Below are 27609 nucleotides of genomic sequence, written 5' to 3' on the forward strand. Positions count from 1 at the left end.
CTTCAATGGAAAATATGTCAGAATTAAAGGGAGGTTATTAGTGTATTTTGACAATTAATGGTAGGCACAGCGGAGCCATAGTGGTGATATATAACTGGAATTCACAGCGTACACTTTTCCAATGGAATTTGCTAAGCATGTTACAGTAAAAAAATATGTTCTTCCATCTTAGTCTACCATTTGACATTTGCTCTAAGAAGTTATAAGTATTTTAGTAGTGCAAGAGGTAGATTTCAGTGGTGTCTCTTCTGTGGGATTCTCTGCACTGGCTTGCCCACTCTTCTGCTTAGTGTGCAGTTTAAGGATCGATATGAGAAGAGGGACAGGACAATTATACTTTGAGAAGATCATTATAATTTCTCCAGATCCCTGTATTGTTCAGGCCACTTGAGTGGAGTTGTTTTGAGGCAGGAGAATGCTTTACCACCTAGCACAGCTGAAGCTGAGACAAAGCTTGCACAAGGACATTTCTCAAATTATGCTTGTGGAATGGGTTGTCCAGGCATCTGCAGCCTCAGGGACACTTTTCAAGGCTAAGCCCCAAGGCCTGGCACTGGAGGGATGGGGACACCACACTGTTTGTGTACAAAGAAAAGAGAGGGCCAGATCCCTTGTGAAGCCTGGAGGGAAGTCTCCCACTGATCTACTAGTGATCAAGGCCAGGTGCAAGTACCAACACACATGTTACAAGTACCAATAGATGTGTTACACCTATGTGTCTGTGTGCTGTATGACAGCCATAGGAAGTCCAATAAGTGGAAAATAGTGCCCATCATAAACACACAGAAAATATAATGTAGCTTCCCAGGTTAATAGGAAAGCACTTGAGACTTTGGGGTTTTTGAGGTTTTTAAAAGTATCCCATTGGTAGTTGACCCTGATGCTTCTCTGCTAGATGGTTATAACACCAGCTGTGCACCATAAATTACCAGGGCAGTTAACATTCAATTACCTGCTGGAGTTTTGGGGCATTATTCTACTGGACAGGAGAGCCAGCTGGGGATCAGCAGCACTTACTGGTTTAGTAGGAGTACCACACATGCACAGCTCCACTGCTTGCAGAGCCAGTTCCGGTCTGGCAGAGGGTTCTCTGCAGGCTTGGAGGACAAAATTAAGCAGCATACTTAAACTGAGTTCACCAGCTTTAAATGGGGTAATCCTGTTCCTCCTTCCTTCCTATTCCCCCACTCTCCCAGTCTTTCCCACCTTCTTTTTCACCCTGGTAATAACAAAGCCTTAATCTTAAGGAGCCATACTGGACTCCAGCTGACTACTTACACAGCCCCCTTGGGACCCTCTTTGCTTTCCCAGTATGAGGACTGCAGAGCAGGTACGCTCACATCTGGCATCGTTGGCGTTAAGCCCAAGATGGTAAATCCAGCCAGATCACTGAGCACTGAAGAGAAAAACATGCTTGCTCTGTAGTGGGATAAGTAGGCTTGGTATCTCTGGCCACATGCCAGTTTTGCTAGTGCTGTGTTGTCTCTGGGTAACCCTATCTGGATGTCCCTGTGTCACCCTCTCCAGTACCTGTGTGATATCGTTCCTGCCATTGTCTAGAGTGTCACAGCCCTTCTGTTTCATCCTGCAGTTTCTTTGAATTGTGTCACTCTTCATTAATAGATAATGTGCCATTTCAAAAGAGGAAAACTCAGTTTTTACTCTGTCCTTATAACTTCTAGTTGGAGTCTTATAGGATAGAGTACAATAGATTGTAATCTCCTGGCCTTCAATAGTAAAAGAGTACTATTCATGAATATTTTGTACTATGAAGAGCTCATCACTGAAGAACAACGGAAGAAGCACATGGAGATTCAGGATATTTTTAAAAATAGGACCCCAAAATAGGCAACTGTGAAGTAGGAGTCTGGGTGTGATTTTCATTTAAATAAATTTGTTTTAATGTCAAAATATTTCCAAGCAATATCAGTTTTGTCAAGAAGAGTGACAGACAAAGTAATTGAAGAAGTAGGCACATATCATGCTCTGTGACAAGGGGATTAGCTAATTTCCTAGACTAAGATTCTGACTCATTCCCTGCTTTGCTGTAATCCAAGTGTCAAGGATGGAAGGATTTATAAGTGAGTACCACAAAAGAAACTCGGATGGGGATACTGAAAGACCAATGCCACATGTGCCTTCTCAAAGTGGAAAAGCACAAGGCTTAATCTGCAAAAAGATGTCTTAGTACGCTCTTGACAGAAGAAGAATTTGAAAGGCATTATTTTAATCTCTGGAGAACAAAAATAACAATCATTTTAATACTTAAATGGGGTCACAAGCAACTTAGGTCGCACTTCTGGTCCATGCTACTTTTGTCATGGGATTGCAGTAATGCTCTACTGCAACAAGTGTGGAAACAGTAAAAAAGAAATGATAGCACATGGTGTGTACAGCAGAAGGCAAAGGGTGAGCTGGTAGAGAAAGTCTGGAGTCAGACTCTGGTGGAGGCTGGGTTTTTTTCTCAGTCTAGACCTGAAGTTATTTCTACTAGTTTGACGGATCTATCAGCTCCTTGGGGTCTCTCTGAAGCAGTCTGTGGGTCTCGTGGGGTACATTAGCAATTGGAGTGCCAGGACTGACTCTGGTCACAGAACCAGAGCATCTGGGAAGTACCAGTCCTGCCATGCTCAGGGAAGTCTGCAGGGGAGCTGTATGGAGAGAAAATGCACACTGGAAAATGTGCATGAACAACCTGGACAGAAGAGCACCCTGGCAGGGCAGAAAGGGCAGTAGGTGAGAGAGTTTAATAGGAGAGAGAAGAAATAGATTATAGAGCGTTTGAGATGGTGATACGATGGCCAAAACGTGTTCCAAGCAGAGCAGTGGATGTGAACGTGAAAGTCCAAAGAAGCTTTAGGTGCGTACACTGTGTCACAGGGCTTGAGGCTGAGAACAGCACGACAGGTGGCCACCTGTCTCCAAAGCAACAATCTAAGAAGACTCTCTGCAGCTGCTCCCAAAGTTTGGGGCTGCCTGTACTCAAAAGGGAGGTCCCGACATGCCCTGGGCACCTCCAGCTCTGCTTCGCTGCTTGGCCAGAAGCACCACAGCCCACATGGCTCTGTGTCTGGGTGCTGGGAAGGGCGGGATACAGGAAGCTGGCAGCTCTCAGCCCCACTCCCTCTGGGCCCATCCCACTGCCTGTTCCCAGAGCGCACCTTACGCCCACGGATGGCATTTGGCTGCCTGCAGAGCTTGGCAAGGGCCAACCTCTTTGAAAACAGACCTTGGTTATGATGGAGAAGGCAATGGGGATGGCACTACTGTCTGGTTTTTTTTTAGTTAATGGCACGCAGTGGTTAGGGTGCTTGCTGGTAGTTAGGAAAGCCTCAGTACTAGGTCTTCTCAGTCTGGAGAAGCTCGAGTGTATGTTTGCCAAGAGAGCAGGCTAGCAGGCTAGCTGTGGGAGGGGAAGAAGCTTGGAGCTTGTTGTTGAAGCAGGATAATTTATTATCCTGGCAGAATAAATTATCTTGGCGAAATAAATTATATATGAGTCAAAGGGCCAGGAAGGGAGCAACGAGGAGCAGTGTGACAGCAGCCTGGGGGCTACAGCAGAGCTGGGAAGGGAATAAAGCTTGGCATATCCCCATCTCCATATCTGTTTCTCCATCTGAGCCCATGCAAAAGACAGTCCAGAACCAGATGTGAAGACTGCTGTTCTTAGAAGGAGATATTAACCTTTTGTCACAGGCCTAGGCTCCTTTGCGTCCCTGAATCTGTCTTCAGAATCATTTCTTGGTGGCTGTCTTGTACTTGGTTGGATCCACTCGGGTCACTGAGGATAGCCATTTCTTGGGCAACTGCTTAAGACAGCATGATATCATATAGTTCTGGCATCATCACTGTCACGAGTTTTAAAAGTAACTGCAATCCTTGGTTTTTCCTTTTTGTGGGTTACAGGGCTTTTTTTTGGGAGATACTTGTTGGCGAGGGGTTCCAAATAAACAAATATTCCTAACTGCATTTCTCCATGAGCATCCCAAACTCTCGACAGTGGTTCACAGAAGCACAGGATAATGTAGGTCAGAAGAGACTGCTGGATGTCATCCAATCCAACCTCTTCCTCAAACTATGGTCAAGTACAGCAAGCTTCTCAGGGCCATGCAAAGCTGAGCTTTGAATATCTGCAAGAATTAAGATTCCACAACCTCACTGAGCAACCTCTTCCAGTGTAGGATTAGCCCCACTGTGAACATTTTTGTCCTTGTATCTAGACAGAATTTCCTGTGCAGCAACTTGTGATGATTGCCATTGTCCTCCCACTGTGCACCTCTGAGGAAAGTCTGGCACTGGCCTACCTTAGGTAGCTGATGGCAGGAATTAGGTGCCTCCTTGCCAGGGTTTTGCACTGGCATAGCTCCCTGCTCAGCCTTGCCAGTCAGAGGTGCCTCACCCTCCCTGCATGGTGCAGTTTGCCAGCTAGCACAGCATCCAGCTGTTGGTCTCAGAGGACACTGCTGTAAGTCTGTGCTGGATTTGGCACCGTCATGGGCTAATTATGTCATACGTCACTAAATTTTCACCTATGATCTCTGTTCCCTTGCAGTTTCCCCAATTCCTGTCTAAATTTGCAACATTACATGAGTAAAGAATCATATTCAGTGTGGCCAGTTATTATTTTATATTGAATGAAGCAGATGCTGTCAAACAATTAAAAATCATCCTCAACACCATAAATGTTTTCAAATATAAGCAGATACTAAGGAATGAATGTACGGGAAAAGAGAATGTATTTATTATGTTGTCACTTTATACAGTTAAACCATTTCTTCTGTGCTTTGTTTGCACTGAGATATGGGTCCTTTGTAGGTAGCAGCTGTACACCAGCTGTGTGTGTAATTCCCTCTATAAAGATTACAGAAGAAACTCACAAGCTGCAATGTGGAAAAGGAGTTTTCCCTATTAAGTAAAGACACAAAAGATGTGCTGGACATTGTCTGTCTATGATCCATGCAGAGATTCCTCATCAAGCGTGTAAATTCAATCAGTCAGCTCCAATGCCTCTCAATGGGTTACCTGTTCATTTAGTAAATTGACTGTGGTTTCAGGAGTGCCTCAGCTGGCTGGTGTAGGGCTGGAACTGGTCCAGAAAGGTCTTGACTGAGCCTGAGCTAATGAGCCCCAATAAACTCATGTCTGCTCTTTGTGGACCCAAAAGTAGTGTTATACATGGGCAGCTATCAGGAGCTGACTGTACTGCTTGGGACCAGCCAAAGTAAGGGTTCCTCAGCCTCCTGCTTCTGTGCTGGGGAGACCTGCAATGGATTTGGCTGTCTTTGAACCTGTCAGCTTATGCGTTTACATGCTGCTATGTTTGAGCTAAAAATCCCTTTCCATTAAAATACTTTAGTCCTTTTCCATTAAACTTCCCATTTAAAGTAATTCAGGATTATATATCCCTGTGACATGAATAGTGGAAAGTTGACTGTACAGGCTTTCCCTTCTTGTCTCCTAAGCTTTATCCCTTAAAATAGGCTGGAAGCCAGAAGAAAATCTCAGGGAATGTGCCTCTGTTAAATGGGGAACTGGAGCTTGGTGAAAGTAGCAACAAAAATAATGGAGCTGCTAACGAGAGAAAGAATTTGTGAATGGAAGCCTAACATGATAGTGGACTTTGTCCTACCAGACATGTGCTGTGGAGACCCAAACAGAATCTGGCATATCGCACATCTCTGCTACCATGGAGTTTTTGAGCTGTTCCACATCTCAACAGAGCTTTGCCTACTGCAGTGCTCAACCACATCCTCTCCTCCCCTTCATTGCAAGGTTAAAAACCAGTTTCTCTGCCAGGTGGATCTGCCAGTGCTCAGTCCTAAATGATTTTTATTGCCAGTTTCTGATACTTTGAAGAATAAGATGTATTTAGTATGATATCAAAACCAAAGTGAAAATCACAAAGGAACAGAGATTACAAGCAGTGTAAAAATTACCATGCCAAAAAAATATACCTTATATACACATGGCTGGGAGTTACAAACTAGTGATGAAAGCAAGACAATACAATCTTCATGACAGCAAATCCATCGATAATGTTGAGTACTGCTGCCTGTTTCTTTCTTCCTCTCTCTTACATGGGTTAACTTGCTAATGATTGCTTTAATAGTTTTCTGCAGGATTTATGAACACTGGATTAAAGACCAGATTATAGGGCATGCAGCATTGGCTGGCTTTTTGTGATATCCAATACCTTCTCTATACTTACAGCCTTTGCCTGACCAGGTCTAACTTAGAAAAGCCCTTGACAGCAGTCTTTTCTTCAGATTTTCTGTCTGAGATGATTCAGCACTAAAAGATGCAGTCTCTAACACTGCCTTTTTCTTCTTGAGCCAGAATTTTATAACTCCTTAAAGAAACTCAATCCCATATTAATATAACACACAATTACCAATTCTCTTACCTGATGTACCATGTTGAATCCATGTGTAATGTTAAATAAGCCTTTGTGGTGCTTGGAGCTGTTGCCTGGGCCTGTGTGGTTCCCTGGAGACATAGCTCTGCTGTTAAAGACAGTACTGCTCCAGTACAAGATCTGAGAACAGAACCTACTGTCACCCCTCCTTGTCCCTGACTGCTTAAACTCTGTGCTAGTGAACCAAAAGCCTAAAGCCTATTGCCAAACATTCCTTGTAGCTCCACAGGATTGGCCGTGCACATTCACTTTCTGACTTGGAGAACTTCCTAGGACAGGAAAATAAGAATAAAATATGGAATAGGCAAATACCTTTTTGGCAACAAGAGCAAACTGTGCCTGCTTTGTTTCAGAGAATCAATTTTTAATGTCATATTTGCACAAGTTATTCTGTTATTCTTTTCTAAATTAAACTGTCACCTGTGCAGCTTCCTGTACCAACACACAGTTGTTTTCTCAGGAAATAAGTTGGGTGTTGAACACAATTCAAATATCAGTTTGAGAAAACAAAGACCCTTAAAAAAGGAACTGGATGTACAAAGTAACATGTTGTAGGGCCACATTCTTTCTAAGGGTAGCATCTAGGTTGCTGATGACACATTCGGTTAGGAAAATAATCAGCCGTCTGTCCAAAGAATGTTCCCTTCTTCTGCATTTGCATAATTCTTTTGGGCCTACATGTAAAGGCAGGATTTATTTCTCAAATCTAGAAGACCCCCAAATATTTAGATTGCTGCCAAGCTCTATTTTGTTTTTACTGAGTGCATTACTTCTCAAATTTCCCTAATGTGACATGTGGCATGTGCTAATGTACCTAGCCTGTTCCCTTGAATTCAGCCAGGAAATCTGCCCTGCTCTTCTCTCAGTGGCTTTTGCCTCCACTGCAGAGATGCTGTGGCTACTCAGGAGCAGTTCCATACCTGCCATAAGTTAGAGGTAGGTGTAGAAGGGGAAATGGAAAGGGATCCTGGTTTCCTCCAAATGTGAGTGGTGAAGGAGCTTCATGTGCTGCTGAGCTACTCCTGGAATAAAAGGAATAACTGCCAAGAGAAAGCCAGGGCAGAAAGCTGTGAGTGGAAACCAACAATGTTGTCCGAAACTAAGGCATCATCACTAATAAGTCACATGTTTCATGATGCTCATTTAAAAAAGAAGTAAAATGCTGGGTGTTCAGGGGCAGTAAGGATGAAAAGTTTAAAAAAATGATGCAGAAGTTCAGGAAAGAGTGGCATTACTGCTCATATGGAAGCTGGAACCACAGCTCCAGTTAGAAATGGATGAAAGGTGGTTTTAAAAATGTTTTGTGAGACCATTTAGGGTATTAATTTTTTTTCAATTTGTGAAAAATCTTGCACGCTCAAAGTATTAGTTTTTCTCTTGTAATTTCTTCTTTTCCCAGTAAGTACAAAAAAGTAATTGCAGGCAGGTTACAATTTTCTTCCTTCTCACAACTAGCAAACGTACATTTTTCTTTCATTCTTCTGTAACTTTTCTAAACCTTTTTAGGTTTATAGAAATAGAAGTGGCAGAAAAGAAAATGAAATAAATAGATGCTACTCTGTCACTACTCAGTACTCCTCCCGTGGAAGTTTTGAGAGATTGCAGAATAGCAAAGCAGGGTGAGAAGAGGGAGAAAGAAAAGTGGGAAGAAAAAACCCCAACAAAACAAACAAGCAACATCAACAACAACAACAAAACAAAAACCGAAACAAACACAAAAAAAAAATTAAAAAGAAAAAACTTACCCCACGAAGAAAAAGATTCTTTTAATACTAAGTTTTTTTCTGTCATAGTCATAATGAACACTGAGGAAAAAATAGCTTCCTAACATGGCAAATCTGAAACAAAAAAAGTGTCTCATCTGATTACAGAATGTTTTTACAAAACTATGTTTTTTTAAATGCCACTTTTATTAAAATTTCTATGAACACAACTGACAATTGATGGTTCTAATAATAAACATGGATCAGAATTATTCTTGTTCCAATTATGCCTATCCAAGTGTTTTAGAGTTCTGTTAGAAACTTACAGTTTTGCTAGAAGACACCAGTGTATCTCTGAGGTATTTTCCAGATGCCATTGACAATGATGTGTAGTGCATTGGGCCCCAGAAGTACTGTTTATATTTTATTTGATTCCATGTGTTATGTATTGATATATATATGCAGACACATATACATATCTGCATACATATATTTATATGCATGTCAGTGTGTGCATATGTAGAAAAGATTTATGAACTCTCTAAATTGGAAATGAATGTCAGAAACTACCTGTTTCATGCAGGTGAAGAGAAAACAAGTGTCAGTCACTTTCTATGTTCTTTTTCTGCCTTTCAATTTCTTGCTTTGTGATTCTAGGATGAAAATCTAGGAAAACTCCAGAACTTCAGTGATTTGAGAAGGTGAGGGTTAGGGTTTTACTTTGAATTTTGAAACAAAGTTCTCTTCTTATTGAGATTTTTAGGGGTAAACTGTGAACTTTTGACAACATCTGAGATGACCATATGCTGCCATAACAAGATGTAGTGTGAAGTAACTGCAGTATATGAAGTAGTATTTGGAACATCTCATGCACTTATGTTTCCAAAAATGTCATATTAACCCAAGGATTAACCCAGTACATATTAGCAGTCAGTGTAATTCCTTCCTACTGTCTTCAGAAAGCCTTGGATAGCTCAAAATATTGACTTTACTGTGTAATTTAAATGTAACTGAAAACAAGGAAGGGAGGAGGAAAAAGCTCCCAAAACTTCAACATGTGGAGAAAAACCAGGAAAAAAAAAATCTCAGTTACAATCAAATGCCTATTTTCATCCTCACCTTTCCTCATTGATCTCACCTCAGCTGGCATAGAAACAGGCTTGGCAAGGATGCAAAGTTTTACTTCTGACTTTTGAAGCCAATCTAATGTTCTGTCTTACAAAATAACATCCTCAGACTCATATATCTGTACTTCCTGAGAAGTCTGTGGATTTGAATATGAGGGAGTCAATAGCCTGAGAGAGGCTGGGCTGTTTCTGAGTCAGAAGCCTCTTTCTCAATATTTCCAGTCTAACCTGAAATGGATGGGACCAGAAATTGCAGAGGAAAACCTACTCCTAAGGAATTTCTAGAGAGAATTTGCAAATGGAGTTTAACTCATAGAAGACTGAAAAAAGGCCCTTTTTTGTGCATGCTTTATGCTACAAGCCTTTTAGATATGTCTGTTATAATTTCGGATCTTGCTGCTGCTGTTCCTAGTGACCTCCTTGTATTTCTCTACTTCAAAACAATCACATCCTTCTTGCATTTTCTGTCCTATTGTTTTTGTCCCTTCTGGCAGCAAGCAGAGCTTTGCACTGGCCTGAGGAGGAGGTACTACTTCTCCTTACCAAGCAGCCCTGGCCTCAGACGACCTGGAGTGCCATGGGATTAGCCAACACTCCCCAACTGATTTAATATCAGCTGAGCAGCTTTTCCTGAAACAGTCCTGGTATTCCAGAAATCTTCATACTCAGCCTTTATCTCACCAAAATTTTCCAAAGAACAGTGGCCTCTGTACTGCCTGAACTCAAGCCCTGAGGAATTTAGTACCTGTACCTATTTGAGACAGTTCTCATCTTCTTGTGATGGGATAATGTTTGTACCTGATACCACTTATTCACCCCTATTGAGAAGTTGAATTTTATAAATACCCGGGCTAATTCCCACTTGTCTATTGGGAGGAACTTCTATGATAAGAAAGAAGAGTAGTTCATCGAAAAAAATAAGAATTAATTGCAAATATCTATGAAAAGAGAGCTCTTTCTCCTGCAGCAGTTGGAGATAGTCCTGCTTTTCAAGCAATGAAGAACAACAGTCTCTAGAGATTAGCACGGCCTCGGGCAAAGTCTATTTTCTTTTGTCTTACAAATACGATTGACTTTAAAATTGTACCTGAGGTGGAGCTTTGAGGAAGGCACCTACGGCACGATACTTAGAACAGCTCACTGGAAGCCTGGAGATAGTGACTGGACATAAAATTCAATGGAGAGTCTGCATGAGAAACAGCACCGATCTTCTTGTCAATCCATATTTGTCAGCAGCTGGGCTGCTGTGTTGCATCAGCTCGGATTTCTTTATTTTATTGGGGCAATATACTGGAAATCATTATAAGACTGGATGCTCTGGTTAAATCTGGGTGGGTTTCTTTACCTCACTAATGGAAAAGGCATATTTTCTTGCAGGTGTCTGAATTCTCAGCAGCAAAGGAAAGATGAGAAGATGCACACTGTTTTGATGCCTCAAAGGCTGGAGAGCTAGGAGAAGTAAACTCTTTGTCAAAGGCAGGGAATCACAGTGCTTCCACGAGGGATTATCTAACAGTGAAAGGACTGAGAATATATGAGGAATGAGCTTGAGACAGGAGAAGCAAGATTGCCCCACTAAAACACTGTTCTCATTAAAGACACCCTCATTGCTCCACATAGCTTTCTAAATGCATTAGGTTTGAATCTTTTCTGCTGAAATGTGACAAATGCAAAATTGTTTTAATAGGAGAAGAATTTATCCTGTTCTGTGGATTCTATTGGTCTGCATAAAGGAAAACCTGAGAGCATGGTATAAAATTGTGGAAGTAGGTGATGACAAATCTGTTTTCCTGTTCAGTGTTTTTACAAAGTATTTATAAGGACAGATGGTGGGCAACAGCAGAACATGTTCAGTTTTATCAAGACATTTGGCTAACAAGCACAGACTGAAATACATTTCTTTCCTTCTCAACTTAATAATTTTAATTAGAGGCAAAAGGTGTGGTAGTCTCATTGTCTGGAGGCGTATGTGCAATATTGTCTTGGTTGGGCAGGACTGGGTGGGAGAGAATATCACTGCCTCTAATGAAGGGTGGTGCATATCTGTGCAATCTCAGAGTTTTTATTGTCTGGTAATCTAAAAAATGCAAATTCCAAATCTGCTTTTGCACAACATACACAGAGAGACACAGACACTTTCAGTTAGTTGTAGAACAAAAATATGACTACAGAATGTGCGCAAGTAATACCATGCCACTGGAAAAGAAAGGCTTTTTAACAAATAGTGGGACATACATTTATTATCTTGAGGGGAAATTTTCAAAGCTACCTATGTAAGTTAGTGGTCTCTGGAACTCCTTCACTATTTAAGTGCTTTTGAAAATCTTACTTATTAACAAGTAATTTTGAACTTCTTTTTTTCTCTCTATGAGGATATCAGAGTGTTCTGGAAATAGTAATCATGGATCATATGCTCTAACCAGGTCTAATGGTGTTCATTTACCCTACTTATCTCTGGTCATATTCTAGCTTTTTCATAAAGATGCTCACGCAGATGATAATGTGCATTTTGTCCTTTACCGGCTCTCCAAGCTTCAACACAGGAAACGCTTCTCCTGCTTTTGAATGCTGCACTGGGAGGTGTACCAGTATTGGGCTGGTCCCAAAAGAAGCAATGAAATGAGATTTGTTCCCTGAGCAGCCCTGGCATCCTGTTCTTACTGTGTATTCCCTCTCTCATGTGTGGGTTATGGAAACATTCAAAATGCCTTCATTCACAAATATGCTTTTGTTAAGAGATGTGTGTTTCTAAGATTTTCTGTGAGAAGCTGTCTTATTGCTTTGTCGTCATAGTCCTCATTAAGGTGTCTGATATACCCACTACAATCACAGTATTTATGCAGAGTAGTTTCTAACTGTTTCCTGGGCTGCATCGAAAGAAGTGTGACCAGCAGGTCAAGGAAGTTGGTTCTGCCCCTCTACTCCACTCTCATGAGAACCCACCTGGAGTACTGTGTTCAGGTCTGGGAACACAAGAAAGAAATCAGCCTGTTGGAGCAGGTCCAGAGGAAGGCCATGAAGATGATGAGAAGGATGAGGCACCTCCCCTGTGAGGAAAGGCTGAGAATTGGGATTGTTCAGCCTGGAGAAGAGAAGGCTCCAGGGAGACCTTATAGCACCCTTCCAATACTTAGAGAGGGCCTACAGAGGGACCTTTTACTAGGGCATGCAGTGATAGGACAAGAGGGAATAGCTTTAGACTGAAAGACAGTAGGCTTAGATTAAATATTAGGAAGAAATTCTTCACTGCGAAGGTGAAGAGGCACTGCAACAGGTTGCCCAGAGAAGCTTTGGATGCCGCATCCCTGGCAGTGTTCAAGGCCAGGTTGGATGGAGCTCTGAGCAACCTGGTCTAATGGAAGGTGTCCCTGCCCATGGCAGGGGGATTGGTATTAGATGATCTTAAGGTTCCTTCCAATCCAAACTGCTGTATGATATTTTTCTATGATTCTAACTATAAATCTGCCGCTGACTTTGTGAAACTATTTCTTTCCCATGATAGTAAATCTTTAAACCAATAAAATAATTGATTTTTATAACATCTTATTGAATGTTTTCCCTTACTGACTGAAGTTTACTTGGGAACTATTTTAAGGACTGTTATCAGCCTCCTGGCTGTAAAAAGGCAATACATCTCTATCAGTCATTATTTTACTGCCTTTTAGTCACTACTGTTCAAAAGAAAGCTGAGTTCACTGTGAATTACCAGAATTACATCTCTTTATGACTAGTAACTTGGTTTTGTGTCCCTTGTGAGTATAAATCTCTGAGATTTATGAGAAGTGTCTGACTACACTGCATTGGATTTCATCACTGCCCAGTGGGGACACATCCTCAGCAGGGAAGCACAACCAGGAAGGCCTGGACTGTGCATTTCAGGGCAGGAGCTTGTGCAAAAAGAGGTTTCCTGCACACTGCTCAGGTGGGAGAACTGAGGTTTTGTGTCCGCGCACAGCCATCAACCTCTCACAAGTTGCATCAACTGCCTAACAGGATTAATGTTCTAGTCTTTATAGTCTCCCAGGCAAATGATATATGGCCCAGTAAACCATAGTGGTTTGTTACATACTGCATGCTTTCAAACTTTAAATACATAGTTAAACTTCAGCAAGGAGGACTGAAAAAATGCCTAATATATCAGAGTAGTGAAAATAAAATAATCCAATTTCCATCCCTTCCTCCTTCCATCATAGATCTTTCCAAATATTAGATACATGATTGAACCTGGAGGAGAGACAGCTACGTTTTCTTGTAATGGCAGTACTCTGGGAAGTGCTAGTCCTTGACAATCTTCAGTAAGCCAGAGGCAGCAAAGAAATCAAGGCCAGCCTCTGAAAAAGATATATTAACAATATTCCTAATATCAAGCTGTCTGTATGTACTGAAGTGTAACAATACTTTGTAGCTTACCTGTGCTGGTTACCAAAGTTGTTAGAGACCAATGATAACAGAAAACAAATTAAAGACAGATAAGGGAGTATAAATAACGATACCTGAGAATTTCAGCCTTGTTTTACTTTGCTTGTTTTGGGGGGATACTATTTTAAAAAGTCTGTGTATTAATGGAGGCCCACATGCTTTTCTCCATTCAAAGTTTTTAGAAGATAAACTCAATGTCATCAAGATCCTTAGTCTAAGCATTGTGATGCTTTGTGATGCTGTATGAGCAAACCCTGGTGGTTTACAGCAGATGAGCTTTTTGTCCTCTGAGGAATTGTTATAGGCTGGTGGATGCAACTCCAGCATTAAACTAGGTGTGGAGGTGGGCCTGAACTCCTCCCTAATGTGCTATCCCATGGACAGTGTCCCTTCTGAGAGGCACAGTCCCAGTCTCAGAAAAAAGGGGTTTTACTTGTGTCTTATTTCTTCTTCCTCCAGATCTAAACTCAAGGAAAGCAGAGCTGGGGAGTTTCCAATAACTGTGCCACTGTTCTGGGAACCCCACAATTATTAACATATAAAAAGGACAATTCTTTTGAACTATGTTGGTTATATTTGATTGGAAAAGTAGGTCAATGTGCTAAAACAATTTAAATAAAATAATATTATTTCATGTTTTGAAATGCTTACAGTGCCTACAAAGCAATTTTTTGGATGAGAGGCTATAGTCTATGTTTCATGGTTCTTCTATTTGTAACTGCTTATAAGACATTGTAATACATAAAAGAGTAATTGTAGATATTAGTGTAGATATGTAAGATCCAGGTAAGCAAACCTACTTTCAAGTGCAACACACTGCACTTAATTGAGGAAGTGCTCTTAGTGTAAAAATCTCTGGATTCATAATTCCTGACAAGGGTAAACATCCTGCACAATATGTTTTTTACACGTTTTGAAGGCCTGCTTCTGTAAGCAGGTAACTTCAGATTGCTCCTGTAGACAGACTGACACATGCATGGACGTTTGTAGATCTGATCTGACACAGCACAGCAGGCACTACTCCACTACTGCCTTGAGAAGAGCTACTTTGTTTTACAGGTGGTGAGATGCTGGCTCTGAGCATCCAGTGTGGTTCACGTGATTGGTCCAAGATTGAAAATGTAGATTTTGCTGGCTTACAAGAGTAGGAAGGATGTATCTCCTATAGGGTGTGTCTGATCAGTTATGGTTCATAGATGCTGTGTACTCTTTTTGAAAAGAGAGATAAATGTGTTGCTAGTAACAAACCCGTCTCGTCCCATTTAATCACCTGGAGTAAAAGCTGTTGAAAACAAATTTGCTTGTTCCTGTGTGTCAAAAGTATCAACATCAACCCTTAACCTTTCCTGAGAATACAGTATTCTTGTCATCACTTGTTCTTGTTGCTTCTCTTACTGATTGTGGCCAAATATCAGTAAATAAGTATCTTCTCAACCATAAGCTGATTTATAGGGAAATGAGTCAGATTTTACATGTCCTCTTTCCCTGCCCTTCTTCCCTTAATTTGAGCAATATACCACTCTGCAAATAGATCCACCGACTTCATACCACCATACCATTTGAGTGTCAGTGCAGCATTGGATGCCAAGCTAATTCACATGCTGTTATCCAAAACACAGCATGTGAATTAACTGCAAATTTATTTTAGCTAAGCTGTAATTAATACAAATCAACTGGCCTTGTTGTAGGTGATAGAAAAATAATGGATATTCACTTTTTTGGGGACTTTTGCCTTTCTGCTGTTGCGGGGCTGACACTGGTGAAATAGGTGGTGGATCTATCACAGTGCTGTAAGAGTGGCTGCATAAAATGGGCCACGGAGCATGTCCTGCAAGTTGCTAGCTGTACCCTGGCTACTGCTTCATGGATTTCCTGGGGAGTCTACTCCTTTCACTGCTGCTAAGGAAACACAAAGGCTCTGAAGTACCTTTTCTCTGGCCACCTGCCTGCCTCGGTGCTGGGCTCTCAGAGGTGCTCTTCCAGAGTTCAGGGCTCCAGCTTGAGAAAGATGAAAGGTGTCCTCCTGGAGAGCTTCCCAGCTCAACCATGAGAGGAATAGCTTGAAACTGAGGTTTTTGTCTCCTTTCCACCCCATTCATTCCTTCCAGACAGGCTGAAAGGAGTGCAAAGTCAACAGAGGATGGTGCTGAGTAGGCAGTTTTGGAGGTAAAGAATTCCTGTGTGACTGCATGTTTACAAGTATCAGGTAAAATAATTGTCTGTGATTTGACAATGAACCCTACATATTGTAGGGAAGGAAGACTTCTGGAATGGGGAATGTTGTGCACTCACCTGACATCATCTTGAAAGTTTTTGAGGGCAGGATAACAATAGGGTATTATTCCTGTAGGGAAAAGAAAAAGGAAAATGGTGAACCCTGCAAGAAGCCATTAAGGCAGAAACCTAACAAGAGCTATCTGAACACAGTGACTGAGGACAGCTAAATATTTAATTTCTCCTTTTATTACAGCTGACAGAATTACGGAAAGAGTTGATGCATAGGTGCAGTTGACGAGCTATGCCTTCGAAAAACTGGGCTAGTACATTCAGGCTTTGAGAGGCTCTGACTTGCTCATGGTTTCTTTTTCTCTCACACTCATCCAGTACTGACAGTTAGAAATTCCTATTCACTGTTAAGCTCCTCTGGCTTCATCTTTTTCCTTGTAAATTGTTGGTTTTACTTCTAGTGAGCTGTAACTATTAGACCAGAGCACAAGCTGTTGTCTGTATATGCAGTAGAGATGCTGAACAGGCATAAAAACCAGGAGAACATTTCAGTTCCAATAAGTACCACATACCTAATCCACCCATCTCCATATAACATATACTGCATGTCTAACTTCTGCAGCACTGCAGGAATATTTGGCTCTCCTCATACTATGTTTTACAGGCAGCTTTGCCTCTGGCATCGTATCATGCTTTGTGTCTTGGAAAAAGAGCATGTGTAGGGCAGGACAACTGACTGGGAGCCCAGAGAGGAGAACACTACAAATTTGACTAAACTAGCTCTGAAGGATGAACAGTGGAAAGCTGGCAGTTAATTTTTGGTAACTGGTATTATACACATACCAAAAGTCAAGCTCATATACAAAGCACAGGGCAGACTTTCACATGCAATTAATTTAATTCCATTAACTGATTTAATGGTTGAATTGTCAGAGGGAAATCTATTTACTAAAACAACCTAGGTAAATATAACTGATTGCCCCTGTTGGTTTCTGCAATTTCATTTTTTAATATTGTCATTTCAGATATGGATTTCAGGTATCAGAAGGAATAGAAGGAATATAGGAAAAAAGCTAGGAAGAAATCAATCATTTGACTAAGATTGACATCAGATGTACAGCAAATAGAAACTTTAAGCCACATTTGGGGCTTAAGAGACTAAGGAAACACTTGTTATATAAAAAAAATCCTTCTGTGATGTAAATTTCTATATTCTAACAGTTATTTATCATCCTTATTATTATATGTTATATAAATGGCAAGGTGAAGTCATATAAGGAGTCTTTCCTGATTTTTTACACTGAACTATATAATGTATATAAGCATTCATCATGCCCAAAACATTAATGAAATTGTATTAAGTAAACTCTATATTTTGGGAGAAAGAATTTAGCTGGAGTAAAGCATAGTAGCCATCAAGTTAATTTCTGTAATTTAGAAAATACTTCTGTCATAAAACTCTATCACTAGTACCTAAAAAAGAACTGAAAATTATGTTATGGCAAGTTGGTTCCCAAAAGCACTTAGCAGTCTATATTACTCTCAAAAGAAGAAAAAATAGAGAAGTCCTACAGTAAAGGAGTATGGAGAGTTACAGTAAAGTAACAAGAACAAATAATCAAGTTTTGAAACATATCTTACAGACTGAAAATTTTAACCTGTATTCAGTGAAGATAGCCAGCGATTGTCATCAGTCTGTGTTAATTTTCTGTCTGCATAACTATCCCTCCTTTCAATAGCTCTTGACTCATGTTGCAGCCAGGCAGCTGTGTCAAAATGAAGGAAATATAGGACATGGATGATATGCTCTATAAGGGAACATTGGTATCTTGAACAGTCAGGAATGGTTTTGAAGTGGTAGGAGTCTGTAGAGCATGTATAAAACACGTGTGAGAGGCTTTTAGAAAAGTTACTAAACAACTGCTGAGATGAAAAACATGGTGAAACTGAGGGAGTGGGAGCTCTTATTCTTGCCAGAAAAAGGCTAATGTTACATCTGTCTTTAGTCAAGGCAAGAAGGAGGACCTGAGAAGAGGAACTGTAGACAAATGAGGCTCACCTCAGCCTGGAAAGATCATGGAATATGAATCTTGGAGATCATTTTCAATCACATACAGATGGAAAGACAAAACAAGAGTAAATCCTTGACAAACCTGACTGCAGTCTGTGATGCAATGACTGTGTATACTAATGGGAGGAGAGGGCTAGATGGAGTATATATTGACTTTAGTGAGGATTTGACATGTCAGAAGAAGGTAAAAAACCTGCACTTCTCTCAGGGTTTTCAAATGATATAACATGCAGCTATAGCCACGAACTGGAGGTTCAGGCTAGATATTATGTAAAATATTTCATTAGGAGAGTAGTGCAGCACTGGAAGATGTTGTCTGGGCAGACAGTGGAGTCTCAGTCCCTGGATGCTTAGAGGACTTGACCAAAGTCCCAGCTGACCTGATCAACCAGCATTGGTGGTAGTTTCACTTCCAGAAAGAGGCTGGAGTTGCTGACTCTGTGACTATGTACTTGCCACTGACCTTCAAGAAGCGCTTCAGCAAAGCCAGCAATGAACTACTCTGAGCACGACGCCTTTATTACTTCAGGTGGCATAGTGCAGACACGCATCATGACTCTTGTTCAGACTTAAGCCCTTCCTATTGCAACTGTGACATTCCTGGCTCAGCTTCAGCAGCACTTTGTGTGGGGGCAAGAACTGCTGAAGTTCAGTGTGTTGGACTGCAATCCACATGACATGCAAGCCAAGAAAGGAGTTTAAGGCTCCCTCTTCCGTCTAACCATTTATTGTCTGCAGCATTAAAGAGAAAGTGGGCTTGCTGAAGTTATCTGCATCATCAAGTTCATGCCATCCCCCTTGTGCGGGTTTGCAGGAAAGGGCAAGGCTAGGTGGAGCATTGATCCCTGCCCAGCTCCTGCCACTCCCTCCCTGGGCGCTGTGCCTGCACCAGCACCCACCACATAGCACATGCCACTGTGTCCAGCCCTCCACAGCCAGAGGCGACCCAAAGATTGAGTGAAACTCAGCGCCCAAATGTGCTTTGTAGGTTGTTTGGGCAACATCATTCCTCTTGCTGGGGGAAAGCTGTGAAGCAACAATGCAGCAAACAGGAAATGAGTCACCACTTTTCTGCACACTTCTCAGGCAATATTTGTGCTACAGCAAATACACCATTTAATTTTGCCCTGGAAAGTACTTATAAAATTAACAACAAAGAAACACTATTTTATGTTTTTACCTTTGAAGAGCTACAAATGTCTTTTTGCCCAGATATTGCCTGCATTGAGTTGTTTACTGCAACACAGTGTCTTATTCTTCACTGACTAGCTTTCCTTACAAATCCTGCCAAGCACAAATTAGGTCAACCTAAGCGGCAATATGAAAGGTAATTAGCCAAAAACTTTCTTAATTAGTGCTGTTATTCAGGGTGGGGAGAGCTTAGCTCACAGCAAATTGGGGCAGGGCACTTTGGTAGAGAGAGAGTCTTTCTAAAGAAAGGTGGATCTAACACTGGATTCCTGCCCGATATATTTAGAAATTTCGATTGCTGTGTTTTGTGACCAGAGTGAGAACTGTAATTTGTGCCTGTAGGGTGCTCTGCATAGCACTACTAGACTGCAGTAAAACAACAAAACCCAAACTAATCCTTCTTATGGACCTTCTTCTTCATCTAAATTGATAATTTCAGGTTTTCAGGCAATCTGTATCAGTCGCAGAAGTGTTGGGAAGAGATTGTTTCCCTCCTCCCTGAGGCACCAAAAGTGCATTGGTGACTCTGCACAGCTGCTCCTGTTGGACTGCCTGACCAGGGCCTGGCATCCTTAATTCGGTGGCTCTATTTCTGGGGTCTTGTTCAGGACCCCACTTTGCAGGGGATACAAAAGACAGATCACTATGGTTTCCAGCGAGCAAGCTCCTGTAACAGTGCATTTGATATTATTGGCATCTTAACTCTCAGACAAGCCTGGGACTAAAGGGGCAAGATTAAGTTAGTTTGAAGATAGTCAATTCGCAAGAAACTTGTGCTAGCCCTCATCCAAGCAGTATTTGGATGAAGAGAGATTTCTACTTTTTGTCATCAAGCAACTTTCACATTCTCTCACCTCTCCCCTCCTGTCAGTATAAAACACTGACCAATTTTTCTTAAATAAAAGAAAAAACAGTATCCTAGCTTTTCATTTCTGCTACTTGCTCAGTTTTTACTACTCTTACAATCCATCTCCCATCCGGAGGGAATAAAATTATTTGCATTTTTCCATGTACAAATGCTCTAGGTATTTGATGACAAGTTACTGATTAATAATTCTGATTAATATATAATACACTGATGACAATCTTCTGGAATAAGCAGCTAAATATCATATTAGTGGGCATAGACTGTAACAAAAACATACAAGTGCAAATATGGAAAAAATATGAAGGGTACAACCAACAAAGCTCCAAAAATCAATGATTTTTGCACTGGCTATGTATGAACCAACTCATTTCTAAAAGCAGTCTAGCTGTGTTCAGGCAGTATTGCGCTCAAGCTAATAAAAATGTTCGGTGGACATTTTTTTTTAGGTAAGTGAAAAATATTTTATGGAAAATACTACACAGTTCTGCAAAAGTAGGCTGTTCTATGAATACTTACATTAAAATTGCACCCTTACTTCTCATTTTAACATTTTTTCATTTTATTATGTAGGCATAAAAGCATCAAAATAGATCTAAAGTGATATTTCTCCCGCAGTTTTATATAGACATGGTGCTTAAGTGAACTTGGCAGTGCTGGGCTAATGGTTGGATTTGGTGATCTTTAGAGTCTTTTTCAATCTAAATGATTCTATGATTCTACTTTTGTCTTTACAGAAATGCTTAAATGCCTGCTTAAATAGACTTGTCATCTAACTCCAATCATGAGTGAATATTTCACAGAGAACCAAACCTACTTTGATCATTGGCTGTGAAGCAGTTTTGTGCTCACAGTATACACATTTTCCCCTTTATGTAAATCTACCTATCATTCGCATCAAATCTCTGGTAATGCTGTTAAAACAAAGTATAGCATATGCTTAGAGACATAGAGCTTCAGTGCTTATGTTGACAGCCTTTCTATATGAGTTTAAAAATGAATCCTTCCTCAAATTGAGGATTAGCCAGCAACACAATAGTGATCAGTTTTGTAATATGTGAAATATGTGTCAAATCTAATAACTAAAGTCTACCTAAACAAAAGAATGTGTTCAAAAAGATTAGTGGATTATTGCAGGCTCACACAGTCTGATGACATTTTTCGTGCTCCTTGGACAGCTTTTAATATGTCTCAGCTGCTGCAAGTCAACACGTGCTCTTTAAGCATGGAAAATAATGCAGGAGTTTAGGAGAGCTGTGCTGATGCTTTGAATGAGAAGGCTATTTGGTGAACTGGAGACATAAAAGGCTTTTCTTTTTCATCAGAAGAATTTTCTACAAAGGCTAGAAGAGATCTCGTGCTTCAGTTAATAAATACTTGGTTAATACATATCATCCCCATATAGCTCTTGACTGCAGCAGGCTTAACCAGCAGATGATGATGCACTCTCACAGTTTCTTGTCAGTCACTGTACATGCTGCTCTTCAGTCAGATTTGCATTAGCAGCTACTGCCAGAGGGACAAGACGCTTATCAGGGCACACAGCTCGCAGCAGCATAGATAGTACTGGTGAGGGTGCACACCCTCAGCCAGGAAAGAAGAAGGGTTTGAAAGGTTAGGCTAGCGAACACATGGACCAAATGATCACTGATTATTATAAAATTCATCAAATTTACTCTTTTGTACTGGAGACCAGTGGAATTACACTGCTCTTGCCTTACGATGTGTAGGTAGTGCTATTTGCACAGCATCTTCAATAGCCTGATTTTATATACTTGGAAAAGTGGATCAATAAGCTTCTAAATGGTGGTAACTATCTACTCGGTGTGATATCATCACGCACAACACACTCAGATGCTGAGATAATGATGCTTTTGACAAGAGGCTTTAAAGGTTTGAGTTAAAATGGTACAGTCTGCCCTTGATGATTCACCTACATATCTAATTTTGGGAATTCTGTGTGTAATGTTGTGACTATTAACAAATTATTGCAATTAAACTTGAATTCTACTTTGAAACAGGTTTCTGAGGACTAGTGGTACACACTTTGCAGAAGTTAATACTTCCTTAGTGGTGAAGAAATTCTCAGCTTTCTCATTGCCAAGGCACATCTTTACCTACAACTTTAATGGAAAGTGCTTAAACTTTTCACAAAGCATCCAAAATAGTTGCTCAGATGTAATTTTCCCTCTTACTCTAGAATTGCAAGCCAAACACCCTAAAATGTTAATGCTTTCGAAGCCTCTAGTGCTGTTTCAAGAAAAATTCAGGGATGTTTATCATGAACTACAATACACAAAACTTCTGTTTATGCTGCATGCCAGTTGCACAGTTCAAGGGACAACTCTGCCAGGCCACATCTAGTATCATATACTAGTATTATGTTGCTCATAAACAACATGTTGTCTTCTTAAGTACAAAGGCAATAAATAGTTCCTTAGCAGAAGTGACAACACAGCTGTTGCCAAGAAGGTTCATACTTGTCTGTAACATTGCAGTAAGTTCTCACTGGTCATAGCATTTCTGTGAAACTGCACAGGGCAGATATCGAACTTGTAAACATTTTAGTGCATAAGATGAACCCCTGTGTGGTATCACTCAGGGACTGAAACAGGTGCAATCCCACAAAGCCAGATTTGGATCTGTTTTCCTAGCCACATTTTGCTCTTTTTCCATATTCTGTGTACTACTGTAGGTAGCTGACATGCAGGTAAGTTGTCATTAATTTATCTTAAAACTTCAGGATCTGAATGTTTTGGAGACAACCTGCAGAAAGCCTGCAGAAGTCCTTTGAAGTTAATCTAGATCTAAAAACAGTTACTGTTGCACCTTTAGTTTCAGCTACTGCAAATCACTATTGCATCAGCTGATTGTGGGAATATTTTGTTTTCTTTCTACTCACGAGCAATTTGTCAAACATTAGATTTGTTTAAATATTGTTTAAAGTTTATTTTAAATATTGCTTTCCACATTATCATTTATTAAGATTTGAAGAGAAATATGGCCACTTCTGCCAATACAAGAATGGACAGGTTGTAAGACAATCTAGTCTGATGCTATCAAGTTCCTGCAAATCATTGATTGATTGTCAGCTTTCACACTTTCTATAAGCTGCTTTGTAAAAATTAAACCTCTGAAAATGTGTTTTTCTTAGTTTACCACAATATTTTTGAACCTTGACTTCAATGTCAATTTTTAAGATTTTTCCATCTGTCTCCCATAGATGACTGAGGCTGTGGGCATATCTCTTTGCTTGTGACCTGCTGTGGGACACTGCAGTGTCCAACAGGTACTGTTGCACAGTCTTTCAGTTGTGCAGTGAATGAACAGAAGACATTTCTGATACACCTATGCAGCACAGCCTCCTCAAGTATGCAGCCAGGTTTACACAGTTGAAAACAATGAGGCATTCACAGTTTTTCTTTTCATCTCCCTGCTCCAAAGTCTAGTAAGAGGGAACAGTGCCGTTAGGTTCCAATGACAGACCCTCTAATCATATTGGCCAGCTAATTATTGATTAGATAGGAAAGTGGACCCTATTAGACACATGAGGGCGATCAACTGTTGTCACATCCCAGGCAGATGCTGCCCAGTGTGTGTGTGCTCAGTTATCACCTTCTTTAATTCTCCTCTTCTTTGTAAACCAGTTACTTTGAGCACTGAGGAGGACATGACATCATTAACTGATGAAATGCTGGCCTTTCCTGTTTTGAAATGTCTCAGAAAAATGCATGAGGACGGGTACTACCTTGATCCTGGGAATGCGAAGACTCCTCTCTTCCAGTGAGCATCTTCAAGCACTTTGAAGGGGCCACCGCTTCCCTGGACTGCAACTGTGTTCTGATGGACCCCGGTGAAGGAGCAGCCCCAGGTTTTGGTGAGCCACCTGTGAGGCATCATGCACTCTTCTCGTGGTCACAGAGGAAGATTTGCTGCAGCTGGAAGGACAAATAAGGCAAAAGATAGCCAGTCACCTCCTCTTGGCATGGTGTCTCATGAGCTCAGCGCTCAGTTCCTGCTAATTTTTCATGGCTGATGGGAAGCAGACGCGCTGCTGCAGCAAGAGATGGCCAAGCTGGCTGCTCATTGAGGTGGCTCCTTCAGCACAATCCCTGCAGATGCAGTGAGGTGTGTTTACACCTGGGCAGCCAGTATCACAGAAGAGATGTGGACAGGGGCAAATACGTTATCATTCCCAGATGCAAACTAGTCTGTAATTCCAAATGGAAAACATTCATCCCTATCTGAAAGCTATGAACTTTGCACTTTTTTTCTACACCCTTTTTTTTCTTTGAAATACTCACCATTTTTTTGGTAGATATTTTTCTATTAAAAGTTTAATTTGTTGAAATACAATTTTCCATCAGAAGTAATAAATGATGGATATGTCCTTATCTCAAAAGTTGTCTAGAGAGGAGCTGATTGTGGAGGAAGTACCACCACCTTCTTCAGGGGGCAGCATGAAGTTCCTTCAGGAACGGGCCAAGAGCCACTTCAGTGTCTCTGGTGGAGAGGTTCTCTTTTTAAGCAGGTCTGGGTGAGGGTGAAGGGTAGGCACAGTGGTGCTTTACCCCTTAAGATGCTGAGAGCGGCTTCCCCACCCTCCTGGCACCCGAGCATACATATGTCTCACAGGAGAGGAATCTCTGTCCCCGGGTAAGTTCCTGCCCCAGGCAGGGGCAGGGAGCAGTGAGAGTGAGCGAAGCCTTGCAAAGGCACCTCTGTCTGAGCCCAGGGCTGCCTGGGAAGGAGGTGGCAGCCAGCGCTGGGAGGAGGGGCCCTGAAATGGGAGAGACAGGAAAATTCCAGAGGGTAAAAGTTATGCTGAGAAGATGTGGGGAACATGTGGAAAAGACTTGGGCATGGCTCTCTCAGAAGTTATTATTACTATTTATTAGTTCAAGAGCAAAGAGCAAAGGCTCTTCTGTGCCTCTCTTTTCATCCCAATGGTAAAGAGCCACCATAAAGCAAATTAATCTTTAACAAAACATACTTCCTGTTTTTTCTGGGAACTCCATATCAGAGTGATGGTTTTGGCTGGGTCTCTCCTGAGCAGGTACAAAGAGGGAGGCACAAGTCTTTCTTCATCAACCCTAGTGATACAGCTATAATAGCCTTCTGACATAGTGCCTGGCACACAATGTGCTAAGAGGAAACCCTCCACTTTCCTGGACTCCTCTCAGATCTTACCAGATGAGCACAGAAGGAACTGGTATTTCATGGAATCATAGAATGGTTCGGGTTGCAAGAGGCCTTAAAGATTATTTAGTTCCAACCCCTCTGCCACTGGCAGGGAACCTTCCACTAGACTGGTTTACTCAGAGCCCCACTGAACTTGGTCTTGAACATCTCCAGGGATGAGAAGTCATCAGATTCTTTGGGCAATATTTTATTTCGAAATGGAAATGTATAGCTTTTGCAGAGCCTTTAATTCCAAGGCAAAAATTGCAGGGGCATCATCAGAAGTGGGCTCTAAAGGTTTTCTCTCAAAGTGGATGGCATGAAGCTCATCTCCTCAGAGCTCCCTGAGGTGCTTCTTCTCTGGACACACCATGACAGGATTCATGTCAGAAACTTCCTGGGGTACACCCTAGAGAGGAGATTTTCTTTTCTTCGAATACACTGGCAAATTTTATAGTCAGAGTGGAGAGGCCACTTAAACTAAGGTTGAGAAAATCCTTCTTTTGTGTGCAAAATGTTACTCTGCCATATACACATAAGCACATACATATCTCCAACAGTGGGACTGTTCGTTATTCCACTGAGGCAGGACAACATGTGGACCATGGTCTACCACCATTCTAACATCATATTAAACATTAATTTCTCAATGTACCTGCACTGGGAGCAATGGAAGTGAATGCAGTTTCCTGAAAGGCTTACTGCTTGGCATCCATACTGTCCTTGAAATGTCTTCATCAGCAGACAAGGGGTGGTGGGGCTGATACAGCACAGAAGGATACCTTTACTGCGTTTGGATGTGTGCCTTGGAAAGCATCCATGTACCAGCAGGGAAGTACCAGTGCTGGCCCTTGCAGCACACTGGAAAGAAAGTGGTCTGGGGAGAAAAGGATCCAGGTTTAAGTGAATGCAAATGTGTGCAATCGTGATGTGGTGAGCCGAATGGTGTTTTTCCTTAATTATGTTAATAAAGATTTAATCTGAGTTAGAATGGGAAAACATGTAACAGAAAATCAAACTATACTTTTCAAATAAATCTTATTCTGACTTCATAGGCTGCACCTTTCACTTGTTGCACCGTCTTACGTTTAGGTAGTGTTTAAGAGCTCCCATGATAGACCAGGCAACTCTTTTGCAAAAACACAAACTCATGAGATTCCTTGCCTGGGCTCTAGGCCATTTTTTCTCCTGCATATTTTCTACTACAATCTCCAGGAAATATACACACGCAGAAGACACTATTTGGGTGTAGTGCCTTCTGCATATGTAGCAGAAGGGGTAGCATTGCTGAGAGGTGTGATGAAAATTCATGAAAATTTAGGTCTGAAATAATGCTGGAGTGTATATACTCATTATCCATAATGAATTTAAAAGTGGGAAGGCAAGAATTACCAGGGTTTATTGCAATTGCACTGCTGACATATTAATCATATTGCATACATGATGGTATAAATAGAGCATAGCAGCAGAACGCAATGTAACCCGTGGTAGGAAGTAAATGATGGCATCAAAAGAACCAGAAACCATCAGTTCATCGTGGACATTGTCCTTCCCACACAGTAATAGTCCCTCAAACTTGGCTGAAACATGCTGTAGCTCAAGCTTATTAAGAAGATATAAAAATCTTACTTGGAAGCAAATTTCTGCTTCCTCTTTCATTCCAGTGAGAAAAATAGCATTGTAAAACTCCATTTCTCCTTTAACCATAGTCTATAAATGCTTTTAATTATATCACCTTTCATGATATAGCATTAACTACAGTTACTTAAAAAGTTGACCATGGCTCAGGTATCACAGAGAACATTTTCTCCTGGCAAGTGTCACCAATAAAAGCATACATGAGAGAGTAACAGGTTTATAGTCAATAAATACTAATTTGACTTTTGCTAGATAGTATAAACCTATTGAGATGGGTAAAAAAATTAGTTTTAAAAGTATTTGGCAAAGAAAATTTCCCATACAGAGAAAAGTCTTTTTTCCATTAAGTCTCTTTAAAAAATTACAAACAGTGGAGAATATGTGATAAAAGCCATTTTTCCCTATTACTGTTTATGGATAATGTCCCCCACACATGACTAGCTCTGGGCAGAAAAATGTAAATACACCCGAACTCTCTTGATTAATGTAAATGCCTTTCCTTTCTTCTACATCAAGTTTAAACTGGATATAATCAGGTTATCTGTGAGAAATTAATTGTAAGAACCATCTGTATATAGCCATTTGGAGGAAGTAAAATACTAAACTTGCTTTTCTTCTGTATTTGTGACAGCAAGACAACTCCAAGTTTGATTACTGATAAAGAATGGTATCATGGGATTGATTTCTCCTGAACGAAACCATCCTAAAATTAAAATAAAAAGTTGCAAAAAATATCAAAATTATTCCTTCCAAGTAATACCCAGTAAGAATAT

The sequence above is a fragment of the Pipra filicauda genome, unplaced genomic scaffold (genome assembly GCF_003945595.2).
Source record: "Pipra filicauda isolate LSUMZ 115617 unplaced genomic scaffold, ASM394559v2 scaffold38_size3968069_pilon, whole genome shotgun sequence".
NCBI lineage: Eukaryota > Metazoa > Chordata > Aves > Passeriformes > Pipridae > Pipra > Pipra filicauda.